At 40.8% G+C, this 14,829-nt stretch overlaps 1 long non-coding RNA gene across 1 annotated transcript in view; it reads right to left on the reverse strand.

Annotated features, from left to right (window-relative positions):
* Window positions 1–241: 241 nt before the first annotated feature.
* The window catches only part of LOC115091561, a 60,958-nt gene continuing 46,370 nt past the window's right edge, over window positions 242–14,829 (reverse strand). Inside the window, exon 3 of the long non-coding RNA XR_003856771.1 lies at window positions 242–414. This is a non-coding gene — a long non-coding RNA (uncharacterized LOC115091561). The remainder of the gene's footprint in view (window positions 415–14,829) is intronic.

Genomic DNA, 14,829 nt, shown 5'->3' on the forward strand with positions numbered 1-14,829 from the left:
AGGTTTAAAAATGGAGAATTATAGAAGGCTGATAATTATCCTGAAAAGCATCAACAAAATAAGCAAACACCTCCTATTATACCTAATGCTAGAGAAATGAGGTGCAAAGGCAGATACAGAACTTGGTATCAAAGCAATACCTTCTTTAGAACTTTGCATGATGGAATAATCTACGGTCTCTTACTCACAATGGGCTTCAGACAGAAACATCAGGCAGTGCTATACAATAAATCATCTTTTACCAGTTCCTTCTTTTCAATGTGATCAAATCCAAAAAGATACAAATAATGCTTATCTTCCATGTGTTTCAAAGTGATTTCATGCTGGAGTGCCCCCACTCAAAAATACCCAACACGGCCAATGTTTTGGGAATTGCACTGCCTTCATCAGGGGTCTTCAGAATGTACAGTATCTCTAAAATAAAGTCAATAAGAACCATTGTACAACTATAGAAATATGAAGACACATTTTCACATGCTAATCACTTCTACATAGCTCTCTTCACTAGCATGCATTGTCACAATTTTAAAACATGGCGGTGCACCGTAAAAGCAATGCCAAAGACTTCCCCTTTATCAATCAATGTATTAATTTCCCATATTCACAGTGGTTTACAAAATTGACATCCATAATTAAAATCAACCATACTTCTCAGCAGCAATACTAACGTAACACAGAGAACATAACAATAATCAACATCTGGACTCCCCTTAGGCCTGTCTGGTTTCTTAAATTGACAAAGTATTCAGTAATGACATGCTATATGCTTTATTCTGGTGCTCTACTTCTTAGGTATTTATATCAAATGCTTGTTGGAAGAACCAAGTTTTTAAAACCTTCTTAAATATTTTGGTGTCTGTTAATGTTCTTAATTGTTCTGGCAGGGTGTTCCATAAAGTGGGGTCAACCACTGAAAAGACTCAATCTCTGACATCACCTGAGTGAGCTTGATGACAAATGGTACTCCAGGAGTCAGATTCCATGATGGTAAAACGATCAACAAAACCCACACCCTCATAAACCAGTCATACATAATATAATCTCAAGATAATGTTAACTAAAAGCAAACCACTCAATTTCTTTGTCTACACCTCGTGGTTGGACAGTATCTAATTTATATACCTATCTTTGCTCGTCTGAGGAGGATCAAATTATAATTGCTCCCTCTAGGATTGTAAAACACTGAAAACTTAAGATCTTCAAAGGCATGATGTGCTTGTAAACACTGAACAAGAGGAGCATCAAGTTTTTCATGAGCAATCGAGTTCTAATGCTCAATTATCCTTGTTCATAAAATTCTCTTCGTCTTGCCTATGTACAATAGGCTACATGAGAACCAGAGCAGATACACCATGTCGCTAATCTCACCTGAAGTTCAAGTATAAAAGACATCTTTCTGTAAACAATCAAATGGCAAAGAGCTCCAGACAAATGACTGATTGCAGACTGAAAAGCGGTCACAAGGGTAATGGCGTGTAGTTTCAAATTGAACTACCTCAGATGAAAAATCTTCCCGAAGCTCAGAATATACCACTGAATCTCGATAATTTCGACCCCCGCACAGTGCAAAGAGAGGGGAACAACTGAATGGAGTTATAAAACCTGCTGATGTATACATATGCTCTGCTGTACCCAAAAAATCTGTGGTGAATAAGGTAAAACAAACGGGCTGGACAAGTTCCTGGAGGAAAAGTCCATAAAGTGTTATTGACCATGTAGAATAGGGAAAAAGCATTGCTATCCCTGGGAAAGAGTAACAAGAAATATATCTACTTTTCAAAATCTGCTGGGTACTTGTGACCCAGACTGACCTTTGTCAGAGACAGTATGCTTGGGTTTGATGGACCATGGCATCTTGTTTGATTTTATGGCAGTTACAGCACTAAAAGACACACAGGTGGAGTGGATATCTTGTTTTTTGTGGAAATTTCTATGCACATCTACCCAAAGTGGAACGATCAGTATTGGGCTGATTGGATGGGGCATTTTGGTCTTTATCTTCCATTTGCTGTGTTATTATATGTCTTCAGCCTCAGTCCTAATTTCTGAAATACCTATGGAACACTAAAAAGCTCACCAGTGGTTGTAGCCATGGCTTTGATTTGCCACCTCAGTCAAGTCAACCTGAGTAAACTGTTCCAGTCCTCGTTTATGCAGGGAAATGTAGATCCAACTTTTCTTAGGAAACTCAGAACTACAAATCCATACATGGATTCCTCCTTGCACTAAAGAGCGGAGCACCCTTTCTTCCTCTCCCTCCAAAGACAAGCTCAGAAAAGAGGCACATGAGTATAGAGCACTTGCTTTTCGTTCCATAAATAAGTGTAAGGAATGTCTCTCCTTCTGTAAGTTCAGTAAAGTAAAGCCTTGGGCAAAAGATGTGCTATTTTAAAATTAGATAAGCAAACTGACTTGCAGTTTTTATACTTTTTGCCCTCCTTTTGCCCAATTCTTAAATTACTACTTAAATGTCCTAAATCTATTACAGTTTATTTTTATAATAATTTTAATTTTTTATTTTTCTTTGATGTTTTTTTTGTTTTTATTTTATTTTGTGTGTTTTATTAATGTGCATATCACCTTGAGTTTTGGAGTAGGGCGGTTGATAAGTGCAGGAAATAAATCAATCAATTACTACTATATATCATTTCAGAAGCATAAGAAAGACCATACTGGGTCAGACCAAATGTCTGTCAAGCCCGGCATCCAGTCTCTGACAGTGGTCATTCCAGGTCACAAGTTTACATGACTAATAGTGGATTATGGACTTTTCTTCCAGAAAATTGTCTAAACACTTCTTAAAACCAATTAAAATAACTGCTTTCACCACCTCCTCTGGCAATAAATTCCACAGCTTAACTGTGCTACCCATTAGATTCATGGAATGTCCTAGTACTACTGGAAAGAGTAAATAACCATTCCATATTTTCCTATTCCACCCAAATTATGATTTTAATAGACCTCTATCATATCTCTTCTCCAGGCTGAAGAACCCTAACCTGATTAACCTTTCCTCATAGGGGAGCTGTTGCATCTCCTAATAAACACTATTTGATGTATGTAGCAATGTTCATGTAGCTGGTCCCCGTTTGTGCATATAAACATCATCCAGGGGTGCTACGGGTTTCCAAGGTTCAAGTCCAGTGGGGGGAAAGATATCTTTCTGGGCCCCTGGCACTGTCACTACCTTTTCAGTCTGATGGCTCACTCACCAGCTGGATGATTCCCACCACATGCAAAAGTGTCCAATAGAGGAGCAAGGAAGCAAAAATTATCAGAATGGGAAAAAGAAATAATCAAGCCAAGGTCCATCCATTCACATGGGGCACTGCAAAAATAACCACACAGAGTCCTTGGGGGTGTTCATATTAAACCGTTTAACTTAAACAGAAGTATCCAGTCAAAATAATGAAAATCAAAAAGAGCACTAAAAATATCAGAATAATGAAAACTATGGTTTCCTTGTCCATTCTAGATCATCTCACCAATCTCCCTTCTCTTGCATCACCATCTATATCAAAATTATCCTCCCCAGTGACAGTAAGATAACTGAAATTTAGCTCCAGCCTACGCTGGTCAAGATGGACAAATATCCCCAAGCTTAACATAGTGACAAAATCCCAAAGTTCCCTAAACTCTCTAATCCAACTGCAAAAATCTCCAATAGGCCTCTTAATGTCTCCAGTACAAGAATCCAAAAAACTTCTCACCCTTGTTTCTTCTGGTGCTCAGGCAAAAGGATCTCGCTGAATTTAGTCGTTCAGGATCCCAGGGGGATGCCCTTCCATCCAGGCTGAACCAGTCATTATCCAAAAATCTTCTACTTACCAAAATCTAAAAGTCCCATCCTAACTTCCAGGAATGATGGAAAAAAGATCTTAACAGTTAAGGTCCAAATTCCTTCCTCCTCTCTCAATTGATTGAGACCCAGGGATGACCTCTAGCTTCTGTTCTTCTTCTTAGCTCCTAACCCACTAGAGACTGAGCTTGCACATGAGAATTTTTATATCCCACAAAAATGTCCCCCATAGAGGTGGGGTTATGGCAAGGGGAGGAATTCTGAATATGGAAAACCCCCTCCCTCTGTCCATTGCTGGAAAAATACTTGGAAGCAATTGTTAGTGATTAGCAAAGTCCCATCATATAGAGATGCACATAAGAGACAGTCACTATACTATGGAGATAATAGTCTAGTTAAATTTGGTCCTATATCTTTTCTGTGATCTATCCCCCCTTTATGATAACTGTATCCTCCTATAAAAATCAATAAATACCACAGCAAAATCACAATGACAATGCTTGGTGTCATCTGCAAAAATGGCAGTATGGCTGCTTACTCCTTGCACCAATCATTGATATCAATAACAACCAGCAGTGGTTTAAGTGCATCCCATTTAGAGCCCAAGGCCTTATAACAATCTGAACAGGTGCTATTATTGGCGACATAGCACAGATAAGAAGAAAGCACACACCAAGCTTGGTCAGCCCAAAATTCCATCAAGCCCAGCATTCTGTTTCTATCAATGATATGTATAAAGCTTTGGACATCACATGTTGCAGCCTACATCAAGGGGAGCATGCGGGGCTACTGTGTAATGCAGAAAATATTTTCAGCTACTGGGTGACTGGCAAAGTTAGCTGCAGAAACTTTGAGTCACTTAGCTGGGATATTCAATGGTGCAGACACACCACTGAATTTAGCCTGATATCTTAGTTAGCTAGGTACGTTTATTGGGCTAACTTTAGGACTGCTCTTCGGCTGACCTAAAGTTATCCGGTTACATTGGTGGATAACACTGAAAATCAGCATTATCTGGCTAACTTAGCTAGATAATGCCACTCCCACTCTGCCTCAGTATCTCCTGACCACCCCTGACATAGCTGAATATGTTTTTAGCCAGCTAAAATCTTACATGTCTATGTCAAAGGTTGTCAAACCTGTGGGATTTTCAGCGAAGTGCCAAATTTAGCCAGACAAACATGCTGAATATGGACCTCAATCTGTAACTAATTACTTGATATAAAATAGCACATGTCAAATTTTATGTTTCTGGCATTAACGTTGCTCTTAATGATGGCTCAGCTTTCCGCTTCCAGCTTGCTATTGATGGTAAGTCAGATTTTTTTCATCTGAAGGTGGTGCAACTGCTGATTTCAGGTCACCTCTCCCATGAGAACACCTATGCCCCCCTTTATCAGTTCAGACAAAGAAATTGATTATTTAATGCATTTGTATGATCCCTACAATCTCTGATATTGTTGATGCCTCAGAAGAGAGAGGAAAGGTACCTGTGATGTGAATGCCTAACACAGAAGCACAGATGCTAGGTCATGTTCTTTACTAGACTCACAGTCCGAAGGTATGCTCAGGAAGAAGTCTGAAAAAATCCTTACTTACTATAGAGACTGGTGCATGATGAGGGAGGGAGAAAGAAGGGCATGGTGTTGCTATTATAAATTCCTCAACCTGTAAATAGATACCTCTAAGGTAAGGCAATTCATTAAGACCTGATATCCGTAAGCATCATGGGGGCATTTCCATTACCCATCTCCTGGCACATTATTTGTATATTTGCAGATGGTAGCTAATTTGAAAACTTACTGCACACACGTGTGTGTGCAAATGGCACTTAGACTTTCACCTGCAGACAACCAGTCAAAGATGAAAAAATGTGCATACATCTGAAAATCAAACGTATATCTGTTGTTTTGCTCATCCTATCTAAATATCCCCTGGGAATGCTTCTTCTTTATCCAGCTAACAGTGAGAACCTTTTGAAGGCCCAAATGCTTTAAGCTACTTTTAGGGCAGGAGTGCTCAAACCAATCGTTAGGCCCTTCCTTCCCCCCGCCAGTTGGGTTTTCAGGGTATCCCTAATGAATATGCATGAGAAATATTTGTATGCATAGGAGGTCATGCATGCAAATAAATCTCATGCATATTCATTAAAGATATCCTGAAACCCTGTCTGGCAGGGGGGCTCCAAGGAATGGTTTGAGCACTGCTGTTTAAGTGTTTGCAGTTTTCAACCAGAGCAATCTACCATGATGAATATCTATTTACTCTGGTAAATGTCTTTCACAATTGTCCTCCAATATATATTAAAATGAAAAGCTGCAGTGCTTTCATTCCATTATGCTTAGAACTTCATGACCTTTAGAATACTCTATTTCTAAAGATGTAGCTTCAGAGTAGATTGTCTCACACCTTCCAGTAATACTCTGTCTTTTGAAAATTTCTAAATGATTTTCAGCCTGATATATAATCAGGATTGTGATGTTTTACCTAACCAGTTGACAAATCACAAAAGAAGCTTGCTTTGAAAGCAAAAATTCATAATAAAAACATTTTCAGGTACATTTGAAGCAGAAAGTTTGCAAGAGAGTCAGTTGGACCACTAGATAATCAAGGGGTAAAGGGTACACTTAGGGAAGATAAGGCCATAGCAGAGAGACTAAATGAATTTCTTGCTTTAGTCTTTAATGAGAAAGATATGAAGGAGATACCCATGCAAGAAATGATATTTAAAAATGATGCTTCAGAGAAACTGAAACAAATCTCAGTGAACCTAGAAGATATAATAAGGCAAACTGACAACTTAAAGGGTAGGAAATCACTGGACCAGATGGTATACATTTCAGAGTGCTGAAAGAACTGAAAAATGAAATTGCAGACATACAATTAGTACCTGAATGAGAGTTGCCAATATAATGCCAATTTTTAAAAAGGGTTCCAGGGATGATCCAGGAAACTACAGACCAGTGAGCCTGACATCAGTGCTGGAAAAAAATGGTAGAAATTATCATAAAGAACAAAATTAGCCTTGATATAGTCAGTCATAATTTAATGGGACAAAACCAGCATGAATTTAGCCAAGGGCATTCTTGCCTTACCAATCTGCTATAATTTTTGAAGGTGTAAAATAAACACATGGATAAAGGTGAGTCAGTTAATACAATGTATCTGGATTTCCAGAAAGAGTATGACAAAGTCCCTCATGAGAAGCTTCTTAGGAAATTAAAAAGTCACCGGATAGCAGGCAGTATCCTATTGTGGACTGAGAAATGGTTAAAAGATAGAAAACAGAGAATAGGGCTAAATAGTCAATTTTCTCAATGGAGAAAGATGAATAGTGGAGTGCCCCAGGGATCTGTTCTGAGACTCCAGCTTTAAAACACATTTTTAAATGACATAGAAATGAGAATAATGAGTGAGATGATCAAATTTGCTGATGACACAAAATTATTCAAAGCTGTTATTTCACAAGAGGATTATGAGAAATTGCAAGAGGACCTTGCAAGACTGGGAGAGTGGGCATGCAAATGGCAGATGACATTTAATGTGTACAGTGCAAAGCAATGCACATAGGGAAGAGCAATCTAAATTATAGCAACACAATGCAAGGTTCCACAGTAGGAGTCTCTACTCAAGCAAAGAATCTAGGCATCATCATTGATAATACATTGAAATCTTCTGCTCAGTGTATGGTGGCAGCCAAGAAAGCAAATAGAATGCTAGAAATTATTGGGAAAGGAATGGAGAATAAAACAGAGAATATCATAATGCGTCTGTATCGCCCCATGGTGCAACCTCATCTTGAGTACTTTGTGCAGATCTGGTCACCACATCTCAAAAAAGATATAGCAGAATTAGAAAAGGTACAGAGAAGGGTGACCAAAATGGTAAATGGGAAGAATGATTCCTCTATAAGGAAAGGCTATAGATGTTAGGACTCTTCAGCTTGGAGGTCGATAAAATAATTAGCGGAATGGGATGAGTGAATGCAAATAGGTTGTTTACTCTTTCAAAAAGTATAAAGACTAGGGGACATGCAATGAAGTAACTAAGAAAAACATTTAAAACAAAAAGGAGAATTTTTTTTTTTACTCGACACATTGAAGCTCTGGAATTGTTTGCCAAAAGATGTGGTGAAATCTATTAGTGTAGCTGCATTTAAAAAATGTTTGGACAAGCTCCTGGAGGAAATGTCCATAGACCATTAGTAAGGTGGACTTGGGGAAATCCACTGCTTATCCTTGGGATAAGCAGCATGGGATCTATTTACTCTTTGGAATCCTGCCAGGTATTTGTGTCCTGGATTGGCCATTTTTGGAAACAGGATTCTGAGCTTGATGGATTTTTGGTCTGTCATAGTATGGCAAATTTTATATTCTTATTTTCTTATATTTTTAAGAACACGAAAACTATGCTGGTTTAGCATTCTCAGCATTTTCTCCTATGAATGAATAACTGAGATGTAGCACTGGTCAGAATACAGACTTCCGGGGCGCTGTTCTGAAGCCGATGAGGACGGACGTCTAGCTGGTGAGCTCTGCTCCCCCACAAGCCCAAAACCCATAAAAGCTAGCGAAACGGCCCGGAATTTTTCATAAATTACCCGGTCATTGCTCCGCTTCGATTTCCTCAGCGCTCCGATGGCTTCTAAGCACAAAACCGCCGACCTCAGACATTTTTCTTACGGCAAGCTGCCGCCCGAAGCAGAACAAGATGGTGCCGCCACAGATGGGCCTTCAACAGGAGCAGATGTAGACTCGGCGGAGTCACATGGACTGGAACCCGACCTGCCTGATCCCCCGGCAGACACATCTTTAACCCACGATGAGGTTCATCAGTGGTTTATGCACTTGAGGGGGATCTTAAACAGCACAAAATGGATATTATGGCTTCGGTTGCGGACCTTAAGGAGGATATGGCTGCTTTAGGAACCCAGGTTGATGACGTGGAAAATTGGGTCAATGCTCACGGGGATGCTTTAAATCATTTACAGACCCAGGCTAATCACTATAACACTGAAATTACAGCGCTCCAAGAGAAAATAGAAGACCTGGAGAACAGGAGCAGAAGGAATAATCTCCATCTCCAAGGGGTTCCGGATAGCCCAGAATTTTCTGATGCTCCGGCAGTGGCCTTGCAAATTTGCCAACATCTGCTTTTATCGGGTCGGAGGCCCTCGGATGAACCACAGCCTGAAATCCCAACGGTGTGCCTGGAGCATGCACACAGGGTGCTTGGCCCACGCCGGGATCAAAGACCTAGGGATATTGTGATATGTTTTCACAGCTTTACGCTGAAGGAACAGATCTTTGCTATCTCACGTTCACTGAAGGAGATACAGTGGAATAATCACTCTATTTTCATTTATCAAGACCTTGCTCCAGCCACATTGAAAAAAAAGATATGACTTAAGGGAAGCTACTTCTGCTTTGAGAGCAAAGGACATTAAATATCGCTGGACCTATCCCTTTGGGCTGATGTTTCAAGTCCAAGGGGTGACTTACAAGATTAAAACTATTGCGGAGGCGCTGGAGACCTTCAACAAAGCGAAGATCCCTGCATCCTTTCAAGTCCCCAAGATGGGTTTGGCGTTGGAGAAGCTGGACCATGCACCACATTGGCAACGAGCGGACAAAAAGTGGGAAGAGACTCCGGAGACAGTCTGATGCACGCAGATCGCAGCAGTCTCCAGGATAGATTATCTTTTTGTTTCCACTCAATCCCAAAATCGGTTCCAGAAAGTGGGTATTAAAACTATAACTTGGTCTGATCATGCACCTACCTGGCTTGAGATTTTTATACAGGATTCAGACCCAGGGTACAAGCTGTGGAGACTTACTAACAGTCTTCTTAAAGATCAGGCCTTTGTTCTTAAATTGGAACAGCATATGAAACACTATTTTCAGGAGAATTGAACAGAAGGCATGACTCCTCTGGTTATTTGGGAATGTTCTAAGGCGGTCATTAGGGGTGTCTGTATCTCCCAGGCTGTATATTGCAATAAGACACAGGAACCACTAGACTCACATTATTAGATGAATTGCAAACTTTGACCAAGCAACATAGTGCCTCCTCCTCTCAATCTATTACCAAATGTTAAAAGGGACAAGTCCGATCCTTAGATAATGATGCCATTAGTCATCATTTGCTTTTATTGCGGCAAATATTTTTTGAGGGGGGAAATAAGGTGGGACGTTACCTGGCACACCGACTGCAGGCTGCTAGAGCTCAGACAGTGATTGCAAAGATCAATGCAGTGCAGGGACCACCCATTACAACCTTGGAGGGCATAAGGAGTTCTTTTACGGACTTCTATTCCCAACTCTATGCACCAGACAACACTGTCACGGATAAGACTATTGATAATTATTTAAGCTCCATGGTTTTGCCTACTCTTATGGGACCTCAAAGGGAGTTTCTGGATAAGCCCATAGAGCCCACGGAGGTGCTTAATGCCATCAAGCACTTGAAACCAGGGAAAGCGCCAGGACTCGATGGCTTTACCGGTACAAATTATCGTAAATTTGCAAACACGCTAGTGGGTCCATTGACAGATTTGTTTAATTCTTTATTGCAAGGTGCATCACCTAGCAGGGACACTAATGCAGCAGGCATCACTGTGCTGCCCAAGCCGGGACAGGACCCTACTAGGTGTAGCTCCTATAGGCCTATTTCCTTAATTTAATATAGACCTCAAGATTTTGGCCAGAGTTTTGGCTGCCAGACTCAATGGGGTTCTACCAGGATTAGTCCTTAATGATCAGGTGGGGTTTGTTCCCGGGCGGTTGGCGGCAGACAATGTTAGGAGGATCGTTGATATCATCGATTTGGTGCATTCTGATGGGACACCTGCGATTCTCCTCTCATTGGATGCTGAAAAAGCATTTGATTTGGTTCACTAGCCATTTCTCTTTAAGACATTACACTATATGTCATTTGGCCCTTCATTTGTGACTTGGTTAATGAAGCTATATGAACACCTTTTCGCCCGAGTTAAGGCTAATGGGAACTACGGTGATTCCTTTGCGATACCAAAGGGGTACTAGACAGGGGTGCCCGTTGTCTCCCCTATTGTTTGCGCTATTCTTAGAACCATTTACTATGACAATTAGGGAATCTCCGGGCATTTTGGGAGTGAAGAAAGGCCCTAATCACTTTAAGATATCACTCTTTGCTGATGATGTGATGTTCACACAGAGTCGGAAACATCACTCCAGGGGGTCATGACGGAGTTATTGAGGTTCACATCAGTCTCAGGTATGAAAGTGAACTATGATAAATCCAAGATTCTTAATATAACCCTGTCGCCAGCAGTGGAACAGTTGCTTAGCCGGCAATTTCCATTTAAGTGGGCTACATCTTCCCTGAAGTATTTTGGAGTACGGTTGGGATCCTCCGTTAGTCAGCTCTATGCATTAAATTATGACCCTCTTATTAAAGCTATACAAAAAGGCTTAGTGACGTGGCAGCACCAAACTCACTCGTGGCTAGGACGCCTCACCATAGTTAAAATGAATGTCCTTCCTCGCTTCTTGTATTTTTTCACAACTATTCCTATCTGCTTACCTACCTTTATACTTAAGAAATGGCAACACATTGTATGTAGTTTCATATGGCGCAAACCCCCGGGTGGCGTGAACCACTTTGTACTTGATGAAGTCTCAGGGTGGCTTACAATTGCCTAATCTGATGTGGTACTATTTTGCTGCACAGCTCCGGGCTATCGTGGCCTTACACCGTGCACACGATGCACCACAGTGGGTCTGATTGGAGCAAAATTTAATAGGGGCTATTCCTCTATCAGCCCTCCCTTGGCAGCCTCAATCGTCCTGGGGTTTGGTCTCCTACTTCCCATTTGCGTTACGGACAACATTCAGGGTTTGGCATCAGTGGAAGTCTAGGCTGGTGGGGACAGAACTCTATACTACTATGACTCATCTCTTCACGAATACAGTTTATCCCCTCCCTGATATTCCCTGACAACGAAAACATGGGCACAAGTAGGAATCATTAGGCTGGCTCATGTTCAGCAGCAGGGTTCCTTAATGTTTATTGATCAAATGTGTCATACCTACTCTTTAGTTGGGGTGGATTTTCTACACTACGCTAAATTGTATCATTTTATTTGCCGGGGTTTGCGTGGAGGCACTTTAAAATTGACGGGTACACTCTTCGAAACATATTGTAAGAATGCTTCTACTCTCCGAGGTGTTATCTCTAAGATATATGCCCTTCTAAATGGTAAATTACCAGAGCCTTCTCGACATCGTATGTTATGGGAAACTGACTTTCATTTTAGATTGGAAGCACAAGATTGGGACAATATTTATTCATTAGCTCATAAATGTTCCATTTCCGTGGGGCTACAAGAAAACTGTTATAAGTTGCTCTATCGTTGGCACTACACCCCAGTGCAGTTACATAGATTTCAGCCTGCGCTGTCTGACTTATGTTGGAGGGGCTGCGGACAACCTGGCACATATTATCATATTTGGTGGGAGTGTCCGAAGGTGGCGTTAGTCTGGCACGAGGTGATGGCTTGGCTATCACGGGTCATAATGACACGGGTGGATGCTAAACCCTGGCATGTGTTATTGGGTCTTCCCATTCCTGGACACAATAAGGACACACAAAGGTTTATGTTGCAAGTCTTTATTGCAGCTCGGTCAGAAATTGCATTACATTGGAAAGGCACCCCAAGTTTAGCTAAGATTCAACACAGGCTACATGCATATTATCAATTAAGCAGACTCACTGCAGTACATCATGATCGTATGGGTGCATTCGTGAGAATGTGGGGGCATTACACCGGCTGGATGAGCAAGCTCTCCTCCCTTGATTACCTCCAGCTGCTGCCTATCTCTATATAGTGCTCTGCAGATTTTTCTGATTCCCCGTCCAACCCAAAATTTAAACATTCTTTCTTTATGTATATTCCTTAACCTGCCCGGGTGTTTCTTGTTTCTTCTTTTTCTCTCTCATTCTTTTGATGTCTTCCCAGATGTGTGTGTGGGGGGGGGGGGAGGAGGGCTTGGGGGTCTGTTTATAAACTGGTCAATCACAATTTGTAATACTTTTGCTTACATAGGCATTTTTGCTGTACACCTCTGGTTTAGTTTCGATTGTTATGCTTCATATTTGTGTTTTTCATGTTCTGATTGACAATAAAATTATTTACATACAAAAAAAAAAAATAGAATGCAGACTTCCCTTTTTATCATAAGAGAGACTAAAAGAGTCATTTTCAAAGGAGTTACACGTGGAAATACAAAACAGTATAGTAGAAATTTTCAAAAGCACACTTATACGTGAAAGTGCATTTACAGGTGCAAAACCCAATTTTAAGCATGCAAATGCTTTTTAAAATCAGGCCCTATGTGAGCAGAAGTGTAATCCTTACTGTTGCAAATGATCATCATTCTTCTGCAAGGAATAGAAAATAATATTTTCTTACTGTGACTGAAATGAAATGAAAGAACAGGACATTCAGCTTCTCTGTAATGAGTTTTACTTTATACCTTTGGTTCATCTTCTCTTGCTTGAATAGCATTTTGTGACTGCACAAAGTTTTCAGCTGAAAGTTTCCCTAAAATTAGACAACTAAGGGCCTGCTTTACTAAGGCTTTTCTTCCATTCTGTGTCTATGGGAAAAATGTTTTGAAAATGAAGCCCTGAGTTAGGTGTTTGGCCCGGAAAATCTTTCCACACCTTTAGCTGCCCAGTTGTGCAGATTGACCTCTATTTCACCAGCACTTTGAAGTAAGACTCTAAGGGAACACTGAGTTGTAGGGGGAAGTGGTGTTGATTTAGTAGACGGTATTGCTTCCTGTTGAGCCTGCTCCAAATCAACGTCCGAGCATGGTTCAGAGGAGACTGGCATCCCTAGAATAAGCTGTGATAATAAACACACTGACTATGCTATGGGCATTAACTATACCCTGCCACTTTTTTGTAGATTTATGGTGCATGGGAGGTAACCAGCATGGAGCAGCAGCTACTACTTCTAACCGAAGGCATGGGGATTACTGCCCTTAACCAACTGGCTTACATGATTTTGATGCTACTGTAGCATAGCTCTCTGCTTCGATGGTGGGGGGAGGAAGGGGAATTGGATTCAGACAACACTGGGCCCTGACTTATACAGTCCAGGATACTCATACACAGACATTAGGGAAAAAACGCAGGACTGCTTCTATGGCCAAGTCCAAAAGCAAAGCACATTCAAGCAGCAGCATTGTCTGAATTATGAAGAAGGTTGCTCACCCTGTAAAAACATTGCTAATAGTAAATTTGTTATGGGTTTGACAATTGCTTGGTTTTTAATGTTAATATAACCACCCTTAATATAAAGCTTGGGGGAACCTGTACAGAGCAGCAGTTACTACCCTTAACAGTAATATGGAGTAACCTGGATGGAGTGGCAATTACTACCCTTAAAAGAAACATGGGATAACCTGCACAGAGCGGCAGTTACTACCCTTAACAGAAACACTGAGGTAACCTGCGTGGAGTGGCAGTTATTACCCTTAACAGAAACATTGAGGTAACCTGCATGGAGCGGTAGTTACTACCCTTAAGAGTAACATGGAGGTAACCTGCATGGAGCGGCAGTTACTACCATAAGAAGCTTGCTGGGTAGACTGGATGGACCATTTGGTGTTTTTCTGTCATCAGTATTATTTTACTATGGATATTACTCCAGGTGCTCTGACTAAATGGTAATACAGGTTGTACAATCAAACACTTGCTAAAATTTCTTCTTTGCAAAGAACCTAATTGGGCTGAGAAGAAATCAATCCCTTTGTCTTTTATATGTATCCATTACCATGGTAAAGAGCTTTGGCTAAAAAATGCACTGATAATAATAATCTTTCTGTCTTATCCTTGTACAGCCTGTCATCAAGTCCTTCAGTTGCTCCTCTATGCACATATATTTAGTCTGTAGATTTCCCCAGTGTGTCCTAAACCGCTAATCCTTCCTCTGAATACCCCCTCCCCCCACCCCACTGCTTCATCTCTGTGCAAGACCCAAG

Source organism: Rhinatrema bivittatum, chromosome 5 (genome assembly GCF_901001135.1).
Source record: "Rhinatrema bivittatum chromosome 5, aRhiBiv1.1, whole genome shotgun sequence".
Lineage (NCBI taxonomy): Eukaryota > Metazoa > Chordata > Amphibia > Gymnophiona > Rhinatrematidae > Rhinatrema > Rhinatrema bivittatum.